Genomic DNA, 12,093 nt, shown 5'->3' with positions numbered 1-12,093 from the left:
TGCCAACATAGTGACACCTGACAAACTATATGTGTTCGAGGTGTTCAATCATTTAAAAACAGCTAGTCCGTTACAAAACCCCTCATGTTTTGTTTGCGTTTCAATGGTTAAATGTTGACCTTGCTTATTCTCAAGTCTCAACTCATCCATCTCGGGAAATTCTCACGCAAAGGGTCTCTTGGCTCAAGCGGTCACTGACATCACCAAGGAAAGGGGTCCCCGCATCTTCATCTCTCACTCCACAATGACGTTATTGTCAAAAGGCACTTCACTTTAAGAAACTCCCAACAATCTGGCAGAGCTAGGCGTAAAGAGCTCAGATCCAAACTGAGACCCGAAGGTGACACTTGCATTAGCAATGATGAAATGTGAAAAGTTGCACTTATTGTTCTGTTGGGGGGGTGCAATCTGTATGCAAACAGAATTCACTGGATTTGCCTGGGGAAGTTTGATGTGATTATTTGGACAAGCTTGCCATCATCAGTCATTGTGAAAGGCTGAAAAGCAGCAACGGCTTCATTTAAAGAGTCAAAAATGACAAATGAGTTTACTCGATTGTCCGGCAGACAAAGACGCCTTCTCCTCTGACGACCCCACAAAGTCACTTGCAGAGAGGGCAAAAGAGCTGTTTGTCACATGTCGGATTACCTGTTACAAATGAGAAATGACTCAGTTAGCTAATTAGCTTAGGAGACCGAGATAGAGAATGGGTTTCTCTGTGTGCTTAGAGATGGGACTGTCTATGTGCGTTGCCAACACAGCCTTCTTTCCCGGCATACCAACGCATATTTGAAATTGAGAGAAGAGACAACTAAGCCTCGCAGTCCAGTCAGAGGGTGAACCTTTCAGAAAAGCTCTTCAGTTTTCCAGGAGCCTTGGCACCACTCTGCAAAAGCCACTTTGTGTTTAACCCCCAGAGAGATGTGCATTAAATTTCCTAAGATATTTATCTGGATATGCATTTCAAAAGGTTGGCAAATCCTATTTCAGGTAGACAGCTAGAGAGGGGAACCTATTTTTGTGACAGACAGGAACTTAATTCAGATAATGAAACCAGCCAATGAGCAGGTGAGGAATGCTCCTGGTTGAATGGAGGACAGGTCTGAGAATGAGTGGCTTTATCCCAGACAATAGGCAAATATCTGTCTTTCAGACGGTGCCTGGGCTTGTGGCCAGAGACCTATGGTTCTTTAGAAAACACAAGAGGACAGTTGACCTTGCCGTCTCCTCTGCCTCTTCCTGGAGAGAAACGAGGGTCTAGCAGAGCGGAAAGTTTCAGAAATTCTTTTTAATTAAGTTTTATTGGTAATCTTACAGGCATTAGTTTATCTGTTGTAGATTAAAAAACCATGATGGATAGAGACATTACAGTTGCATCATTCTTCTTGGAGTTTTAAACCTGTAGGCTCTCAACAGCAAACCTTATAAGGACCTGAACTTTGCCTTAATAAGATAAAGAAGCAGCATGCTGTTGTCCACGTTACACGGTTATCCTGCAGCATTGTTGCTTCACAATAGGTTCTTAAATGGGTTTAAGCTGTTATATTTTAGGACTCTGCAAAGCAATTGGACATATGTCCTGAATGGATGATGCCCAGGCGCCATTCATATGTCTTAGGCTGATGACTAGGAACTTGCTAATGGGGGGTTTATGCAGTGACATTTGACCCCAGGGCTTAGTGCATGAGCACAGATGCGTGAAAATCACACACAGCTGTGATTTTGCTAAAAACAGACCCTTTTTAATGTTGTAAAATGAAAGTTCTCTCTGTCTTTCAGCATTCTGTTGCTTTACAAAAACAGCTAAAGACAGAACTTATTCCCGGCTTATTCTATAACAGGTAAAAACTACTGATTTTAAATGAGATCTGACTGGAGCACAGGTTTTAGATTCCTTCTTACACGCCCTTGGCTGATATCCAGTAACATTACTGGCCCAAAATATCAGTCTAAATTCAGTAAAGTCAGAAGCAATTTGGACAGAAACCTTTTGATCAAGTCTCAAAGGACTTTGTGAGCAGAGTTTTATTTCCTTGGCATAAGCTCCGGACCGCGGTTCAGACAAGATCTCCTGGCCTTTTCTAAACTTGAAATCCAAGAGTCTAGACTACACATTAGCTGCACACAAACACACACACACACACACGTACCTGCTCCTTCTGGCTGCACATTTTTTATCTGCTGGAACACGGCTCAGCTGGTAATTCAGCCTTTTCTTGACCTTCATTGTAGAGGGAAGGGTTACAAAGCAAGCGATGCTCCATTCCAGCAGTGCTCTTCTCTATTTTCATTTATAACAGTCATTCACACCTGCACCCTCTCAGCTGTGTTTCATCCCCAAGGGATGAAACACTTTACCGATCCCTTAGAATGCTAATATTGGGGGGAAATTGCCCTTTGGTTGTTCAAAATAGAAATCAACAAGGACAGTGGCATGTCTCAACATGCCACAGGATAGGTTGTCATAAAAGCCAAGCTCAAACAGAGCATGGAGACCATTCCTGATGTTAAAGTAGCATAAAGTGCAAAATACATGATGAAATATAAAAGATTGTTCACCAGGATTAAAGCAAACATAGGCTTTTAAGGCAAAAGCTACATCTTCCAAAGGTTATTGTCTTCACTGGCAACTTTCAGGGCTAATCTATGTTTATTGTGTTAACTACTCCCTATTCCGATGAGGAAAGGGCTCAGGCAGTTTGCTTTTAAAGAAGTGCTTGGCACTATGTCAAACTGACACCTTGAGCAAGGCGTTGAAGTAGTTTCTGCTCACTGATTGCCTAAAGAAAAGATCCTAACACAACAAGTAACACTGTGGACCTAAAACTGACAGGCACAGACAGAGAGAGGTACTTTCAGCTGCTCCCTCATTTCCTAAGGGGTTGCCACAGCGGATGGATCTGCGTGTTTTATTTGGCACAGATTTTTACACCGGATGGCCCTTCCTGATGCAATCCCCTAATTTATTCAGGCTTGGGACCGGCACTAGGAGTACACTAGCTTGTGACCCCATGAGGCTGGGTTTGTGTGTCCTACTGTCAGACAAATAAACCAAATTATGAAAGTGAATTATGTTTTTTTGGTTGAGAAATGGCTTCTTTCCCTTACAGTGCTGCAAAGTGTGACTCAGTCATGCACCTTTTAGCAACCATTAGCTTAAGCCGCATGTACAGTGGCTGATAAACCACCTTGATTCACATGGAGATCTGTATCAATTCACAGCCATTACGATGTCTCCATTCCTGCTGACAGACGCCTCTCAGCAGCCTTTCACACCAGGAAATGGGATCTTTAGCCCTCGCTAACAAGGCCCACCAGCCTGACTTGTTGCTGCAAATCAGCTCTGTGGAAGTGTGTGTGTGTGTGTGTGTGTGTGTGGGGGGGGGGGGGGGGGGGGGGGGGGGCTCAGAGGTTTTGCCAGATCAGTGTTAATATTCCTCGACACTCCCCAGTCGAGTGTAATTTAAGTTTCAAGTCGTAAAACCTTCTGCTGGGTGTTACCTACATGCCTCAGAGGCAACAGAGGCGGAAATAAAAGTGCTATAAAATGCAGGGATTTGTCAACTGTAATGGGAGCATTGGTAGGCACTGGGTTTTGAGGATACACTTGTTATTCTTGTTCAGAGCCCTACTTTTAATTTAGAGTGGAAAATTCTTCAAGCCAATGTTCTGATTTGGGGCTTGGCAGTGCTGTATGGCTAAAAAATAGCATTTATGTTCGGGGTTCTGGTCAGACTTTTTATTTCTTTAACAGTTTAGTTTATGGAGAATAAAGCCATTATCATCACTCTTTGCTGAGTTTAGTGGTAATTGGTAACATGCTAAACAGTGAGGTTCAGCATGGTGATATGGTGAATAGTATACTTACCATTCATCATGAGAATATTTGCTTTGCCACTGTGACCATACTGGTGTGTTAGATATTACCATTTAGCCTGAAGCACGTGTAACTGCAAACACCTTCTTAAAGCTGCAACTATGGCTTTTAGGCATGTTTATTTAAGGATTATTTAAGGTTTTTAAGGTTTATTTAAGGACAATGAAGATTTTTGGATGGCAGAAGAAAAATATCATCATTTCTTTTTACTAACTTTACCAAAAGGAACATTTGCATCCACTTCAATGTGATTGAGCTGCAGATAAACCCTTTTTATGCAAATCTGACTCCCATGTCTCAATTCACATCCATTATGATTCAACCCCATTCAGCTCTATTCCTGCTGACAGATGCCTCTCACAGCCGTTCACACCAGGTAATGGATCTTTAGGCTTGTTAATAATAACAAAACACCAATCCTGTGCTGTGAATTCAGACATCTTTGTTTATTCCCCGATGAGACAGAAATCTTTTGCTCATAGAGTTTGTATCCCCCACCAGCACCACCACCAGCACCAGCAAAGGTTGGTCATCTTTGTGATTCTTATTTCTTATTTGATCTGCTTATTTGTCGTATATATTGGCCGATATGTTGGAATATAGAATTTTTTTAATCGGTCTTATATTGGTCGGGCTCTAATTTTCAGTTTGCAGTTAAGCAAGAAAGTGGGATAGAACTGAGTTTGGAAATCTGATCCTTCTTCACTCACCTGTGTGAGCATAAGGGGTCATTTTAATGTTCTATTTATTCTCTTCCCAATGCTTCGCATTATCTTTTTTGATCTGTCAATCTTTAATATGCTCTACAAGCTTCCTATATCCCTGCATATGTAGCCAGTTATTCAAATAGTGGAAAACTGGATTTTCTCTTTGTTACTCACAGACTCAAAATGGTGTTCTGTATTTTGATGTTAACCAGCACACCTTGGGAGTAGAATACAGTGTACAAAGTGCTATTCCCAGAGTGCGTATGTGCATATCAGGATGTCTGAGATACATTTTACCAGCAAAATCTAATGAAAAACTCCCAATTTTAGTCACATTTAGGCAGCACAGGCAGGCTTTAGTTATATATAACAGTCCAGTCTCGCTTTTAAATGTGACAAGTCTGTGTTAAATCAGAGAGTACTTTTACACTTCATTGCAATGATGAACTAGAACATCAATGAGAAACACAATGGAAAAATGGCAACATACTGGAAGCCAAACATGTTGTCATTCTAGTGCTGTGTGTGTGTGTGTGTGTGTGTGTGTGTGTGTGTGTGTGTGTGTGTGGTGTGTGTGTGTGTGTGTGTGTGTGTGTGTGTGTGTGTGTGTGTGTGTGTGTACGTTCGCAACAGAGAGGGGAGAGAAAAAGAGTCTTGTGCCTCCCAACCAACTCTAATTTGATATTGTTAAGTGATGTATTCCTTCTTTAATAAAAGCCAGGCCAGGAGACATTTTAACCAAGGCTTTGAAAGGAGTGTGTGTGGGTTTGAAGAATCTTAAAAACAGGCTGCTGAGATCACACTGGCTCTCGTGCAGACTGGAGTCTCTCAAAATGAACCACAGCAGAGAAAGGAGAGAGAAAGAACAGCAGATATTTATAGCTAGAACAGAACAGAGGTGAGTGAGCGACTGATGATGAAGATGAAAAAAAAAAAAAATCACATACTTGTTAACAGGAGAAATATGCTGCTGGTGTAAAGTCTACAAAATGTTTCTTTTAAAGAGATAAAAGCTGCTCTTCTGAGAAAAAGTCACAAAAAACTACTTTTAGCCCACATACTATACTTAAGGATGACTACAATATTTAAAAAAAGAAAAGCACCCATGCTTATCTTGCTCTTGGAATCAGAGAAATAAAAATCACACCATCCAGCTGTACTGGCTCGAAGTTGTTTTATTATTTTTGCTGATCTACTCTACGTTGACTTAACTCAGCATTGTTATTGCTCTTACAAAAAGTCCCCCTCTCTCCCTGGAAGTATCCATTTGACTGATTTACAGTGTGTCACATGTTTGAGCCAAAAGAAACAGATAAATCAGGGCTTTTAATGAGCTATGCCACTCAAACTGAGATGCAAGTATTTCCTAATGAAAAATAAACATTAAAAATAACGAAAAGAGGGAGACGCAAATGTAAAAACAGCCACATCTGATGACATATTCTGCAAGACAACCTACGGAGTTGCATCACATTTAGTATGGGAAAGCTTTTGGTTTGTGTGTGTGTGTGTGTGTGTGTGTGTGTGTGTGTGTGTGTGTGTGTGCGCGCGCGCAAGTCCCACATGAATTCTGTATAAGAGATAGATGTAGGCCAGGGATTGGGGTTGTGTACACAGAGGCTTAATGACAGGACCCTGGAGGGATGGCACATCAGTCACGCAGAACAGACAAACACACACACGCATAAACCGTCTGTGCAATACACAACCGGCACCCTCACTTTCCCATAATTTAGCACTGGAAACATTAGAGCTGGGAAAGACGGGTCTGACCAAGTTTGCAGCCCCGGGCACTTTGTCACACTCGGCCTGCAGTTTGGCCTGCATGGGCTGGCACAGTTCTCAAAGCTGCATCAAGGGGGGAGAAGGGTGTGTATGTGAAACCATACAGCCTTTAGTTTCACTGTGCATTCCAAAGCCCCGCTTTGTGAAGATTTTTAGTGGAGATTTTGAAATCTCCAGTAAAAGTCGGGCAACAGAAGAGGTGAGCAACATCAGCTTAACTCAGCAGGCAACACAAACATTTTAATGAGGAGTTTGGATGCCACAGGAGCGGCAGATATCGAGACTGCGTGCTAAATGAACGTCGCTTTGAGCTACGTGCTTAAATAAACTCGCTATCACAGGGAAAGTGGCGTGACTGGCCATTTTGTGGGGTGTTTTTCTCTCCCTCCTCTCCCAGTGACTGTGGTTGAATTTGGCCAGGCAGCCCATGTTGGCATTCCACACTGGCCCTCGAGTAGCGGGCCTGAGGTCCACGGGTAAACAGACGCACCGTTTGGTGGGCTCGCTGTGTAACTCTGGAGCCTGTCTCACCCTCTCCCTGTCTGTTTCTCTCTTTAGACCCCACCCCCACCCCCTTGTCTTTCCTCTCAGCCGGGCATATCCTCAGTTGGCCTCTCTGTTAATTCAGACCTACCTGACAGTTCTGACTAAAACCTTCTGGGTTTACTATCAGTCCCACTCAGCAACGGGCTTTGCTCTCTAAACACACACTGAAGACTAATCTGCAACAGATGGGGGACGAACTGGGAAGGAAGTAGTATAAAAGGATATACAGCATATTTGTACCTCTCTGAACCAGGGTTTCAGTGAACTTCCAAGCAAAGCCCGAGGAGGGTTGTAATGATGTGCACAGCGGCAGCTCCCAGGGGCTTAACGGCACATATTACTTGGGGATACGAGCTGTCCATCCACAGCCAGATGTCTGAAAGGCCCCGAGGGGGAAGTCCTTGGTGGGGGGGTTCCTCTAAAGGAAGCATGCAACAGCACACCAAAAAGCATGTGTAAAGTATCGAATGATAAAAAAACAAATGCAAAACACACAAGTGTGCACCAATACATGCACGTATGCACACACAAACGGGGCCCCACATGTTGTTTTCCACAGTTGGTTGATTTGAGATAATGGAACCCCCCCCCCCCCCCCCCCCCCCCCCCACACACACACACACACACACACACACAGTTTACTGTCTGGTTTTTGAGGTCATTTGTGTAAACACAAAAGAAATTTATTTACCACCTCATTAATACAAGTGGCAATTTAACCTCATTTTCACAGGCAAAAAAAAAAAGAAGGAACAGATGGATCTCACAGCACTGAAACGCAGACAACAGTCAAATCACTGTTTGTATTAGTTTTGTTAAGAGCACTTGGAAAACCCCCAAAGCTTTCATCAGCTAACCTCTTTGGGTGAATATCTGGTATATTCTCCACGGCTTGGAGGAGAAATTGTCCCAGCAGAAGGATACACCACAGCTTGCCACGGAACACAAAGGCAGCTGGGGGCTTATTATGTAAGATGGGAAAGTCATTTAAGATGAAGCTGTGCTCTTATATAAATTTGAATATTAATCAATGTAAACTGCACCCCCCCCCCCCCCCCCAAAAAGACCCTGAGCTCTTTCACCTTCCACATTGTGAACTGATTGCTAAAAATACTGATTATAGATGCTTTAATATGGAAAGCTGGGATTCTGCAAGCGCTCAAGCGAAAGCAAACGCACAGCTTTTTGGCAAATTTGGTGATAGTGCTGCAATTTTCTCCACCCTCATTTATACCGCATTTATCACAACAGGCCATTTCCTGAGTCTGGGTGGCATCAGATTGGATGGAGCCATTTCCCCTCTGAATGAATTAAGAGGTTGCTGTTCCTCTGGGATCGTGTCAGGCAACATGGAGATGCAGTGACAGATAGGGTACATCCCACAGAGACTTCCGCAGAGACAGGCGACCACCCAACATAATTTTAGCTAAGTGTTTCATCATAGGGATGACTCTAAATTTGCCAGCTCGTATTTTTCACGAAGCTCTAAACGTGTCGTTTGCTGCATCTGCTCCCGTTTTGTGAAGCTGCCTGACAGTGATTAGCTCATGGTCACAAGAAGAGGGAAAGAAAGAAAGATGAAAATTCAATGAAGGCAGGGAAAAGAGGAGACTGTCTCTGATTAGGTCTGAGTTGAGACATTCAACTCAGTCTTAGCCTCAGGAACACAATGTCAAACACATGAGACCAATTTGTGGAAAGAGGGGCAGAAGCTAAGCCATGTTTGCGGATGCACACTCTGAAACAGACTCACAAATAAGAACTTTTCCTGCACACCGACCTGAAATCATGTAACTTTTGTTTTCGACATAGGTTTCTCCTTTAAATAAGGTTCTTTTTTTGGCAAGTCTTCCTCGGTAATGGCTTTGTGTATCTAATAGCAAAAATAGAGAGCAGGAGCTGCCAGCTGGGTCCGCACGTTAACCCCAAAAGTATCGGGTTTTGCTAAAAAATAAACCTTGACAAAAACATTTTTTGACATTGTCCTACGGATTTAGAAAGGCTGCTCTTTCTGCTGAGGTGAAAACCTGAAGCCACCAGACATCAAACTGTGAAACATGATCACCAAAATTGGAAGAGGTTTTCTCATCATAGCAGCACGACTGTGCGATTGATGTTGCCCTCAACAACCAACAAGAGCCCAGAATCTAAGGAGGAGACCTTTTATGTCCCCCCCCCCCCAATCAAAAACAAAACTGAAAGCTATCATTTGCGCTCTGCCTCAGGGCGGTCATTTGAATGGGAATAATTACGTGGTTTTTGCAGCGAAATCTTGTCTTTCTATACGAGACTTTGCTTCTATCTATACTGTTTACCTTTACTTGGGCTTTAAAGCCTTTCAATTATTATCATCTAATAATCATCACCTTTAATGTCTCCTTAACTACAGAGGCTGGCGACTGGCAGTGTCTGGGCAGGTGTGTGTGTGGCTTTAATCATCATCAAATAGAGCTTTGTGTATAGGTAATTAACTTGGTGCCAAATTGACTCTCACTCGCAAGCACGAGTCAGGAACTCTAAACACACCTCAGTTTTGCATCACTTAGCAAGCGCTGCGGGCAACTTTATTTCAGCTCCGCTGCAAGTTTTGACACAGAGTTAAGCTCAGTTCCCTCTCTGAGTCCATTACTCAGCGTCTGATATTCCTCTAAGCCCCGAATTACTTTTCCTCGCCGCAAGCTGACCATAATACAAGGCTTGTGGAGCCAATGCGGCCTGCAGGGTTTGGTCTGAAACCACTTAATGAGCACAAGGATCACGATTAGTGTTTGTAGATCAAGGATTGCTGTCTCAGCCCCCACATGAACATGAATGACCTGACCAATAGTGATGCCTGATAGGCATTTCACTCACATTTGCTTTTAAAAAAAAAAAAAAAAAAAAAAAAAAACTAAACTAATGGCTATTTTAATACTCAGTTAGTCTCTGGATTAACCATTTAGTATCCAAAATGTCAGTAAAAAGGCCATTTCTCTTTCTCACAAAGCTTTGTGACATCCACATTTTTTCCAGGAAAGGCCTGTTCTTCATTGTTCCCTGTGCTGTTTCTCCAGCTCAGTAATTGGCCCTTCACTGTTTGGCCCTCTGCACACAACTACAGGGGATAGCTGCTTGGCAAGCATGTGTGTGTATACACGTGTGTGTTTGTATGTGTGTGTTTTCTGAGGTTTGGAATGATTTACACAACCCCACACTCGATTAATTCCAGTATGACAGAACAAACTTGCCTGTGTGGACACATGTTGGTCTTAGGCTGAGAGAGGCGCACAGACCAAGCAGTGTTGCCTCGCTAATAGGTGGAGGTCGCTCTCACATATACAAACACACATGCAGTTCACATTTGTGCCTATGTTTTTTATTAGGTTACACTTATTTAATCTAATGCCAATCTTTCCTCCAAGTTAAACAGTGGGACACAAGAAGGGTGTAAAGTCTGCACAACCGGAGCTCCTCAAGCATCTTTACTGCTATGATCAGTTGAGGTGTTTAAGCAGAGGAGCCAGTGGTTCTGCATCCAGAACACCCTTGTCGCTGAGTAAGTGAAGGTTTTCCAGGACAGTGTCCAACAATATCAAAACAATCTCCAGGCTGGATTTCCTCTCTGGCAGTCAAACCCCACTGGAGAATGAGAATCTGGGTTGCATGTGAGAAGAAACGAAGAAGTGCGGGCAGGAGTTTTGTGTTTCTAATCAAGAGACGCCGCTCTGAAAAATGAATCTGTCAAGCTAGAAACTGTCCACAAACAAAAAGCCGGCAAGGCTTTCGTGAAAGCGGAACAAACAAGAAGTCAAGGATTCGTTCATTCATAATTTGTCCACTTCTCCTGCCAAAGCGAGACACGAAACTGTGCGGCATCTAGTCATTCTTGTCTTTTGATAAAGCCTGAAAGGTCATCTCCTTTACATCTGCTTCATAACCTCCCATCTGATTCACATCCTCCTTGCCTAGAATATTTTCTTACTCCCCTCATTGTTACATGTTAAAACAAAATTAACCTTTCAGCCCTGTTTTTTTTTTCTTTTTGCTAAGCTAGCAAAAAACTTCCATCAAACCTCCCCATTAAAGACACAAACTCTTCTATTTGTTTATTTCTGGGGAAACATTTGCTTTCATTATTCTTGTTACATAAAAAAAGAGTGATAGCACCCTGTATCACTGAAAATGATAATCTGCAACTACCCGAGTTGTGTACAAAAGGGTGAAACAGGTGAAATCAATGAACTGATTCAGTAAACATCAGCTGATAACAGCTGATTTCCATGCCTGCCCGCATCAGCTGATAGCTCAGCTGATACCCTCCTACATTTCCAAATGGAAAGTAGGGCGAGCTATTGAAGCTGCCTCCAGCTATTGCTGCTTTTGCAAGCCACTTTGCAACCCACCTTTAACCCAACTCTTTCTTTTCATTTGTGACTTAACCAATGTTGTCACAGATGCTTGATCTTTTCTTTACTGCTGTTCTTAACAGAATGTCTCAGAATAGAAAATACCACTACTAAAATTACTGCTGATGTTAATTATCTTCTGATAACCAAAATTAGTTTAAGCTGTAAAAAAAAAAAAAAAAAAACAACTTGTAAAAATGACAATTAGTGCTTTAATGGTTTCTCATGTGTCAAACTGTTTCTTTGCTGGATAACTGCCAAAAGTGCATGTCATGGTCACAGTAAACTTGTATATATGAAATTACATTTTGGTAAGCTTTGCATTGAGTTGTGCTCCCTGCCTCCCATTACTTTAAATAAATTTTATATATATATATATATATATATATATATATATATATATATATATATATATATATATATATATATATATAGACACAAGACAAACACCCTGTTCAGCGTCTATATGAGGGAATCAGTGTTATGTCCCACAGCACACTGAAGTCAAGCCAAACATACCGAACATTTCAGCTACTGCCTGACTCGACTCTCCCATGTGGTCCAAATGGCTGACCAATTAACAGCAGCTTAACTCCCGAGTCCAAACAACTATCTCACTTTCATTCACACACACCCACAAACACACACACACGCACGCACGCCTGCATGAACACATAAGGACAGAGGTGGATGCAAAGGCAAACACACATGCATGCATGCACACAAGCATACAAAGTAATGGACATGCTGATCCACAACCACTTAGGCCCAGTACCACACACAGACAAGGACA

The 12,093-nt window shown here is 42.4% G+C and overlaps 1 protein-coding gene across 4 annotated transcripts in view; it reads right to left on the bottom strand.

The window, feature by feature from the left end:
• Positions 1-12,093, bottom strand: part of prickle1b (prickle homolog 1b) — a 74,807-nt gene that overhangs the window by 13,618 nt on the left and 49,096 nt on the right. The window lies entirely within an intron of this gene.

This window comes from Archocentrus centrarchus, chromosome 23 (genome assembly GCF_007364275.1).
Source record: "Archocentrus centrarchus isolate MPI-CPG fArcCen1 chromosome 23, fArcCen1, whole genome shotgun sequence".
Lineage (NCBI taxonomy): Eukaryota > Metazoa > Chordata > Actinopteri > Cichliformes > Cichlidae > Archocentrus > Archocentrus centrarchus.
This window is presented reverse-complemented; position numbering and strand designations above follow the sequence as displayed.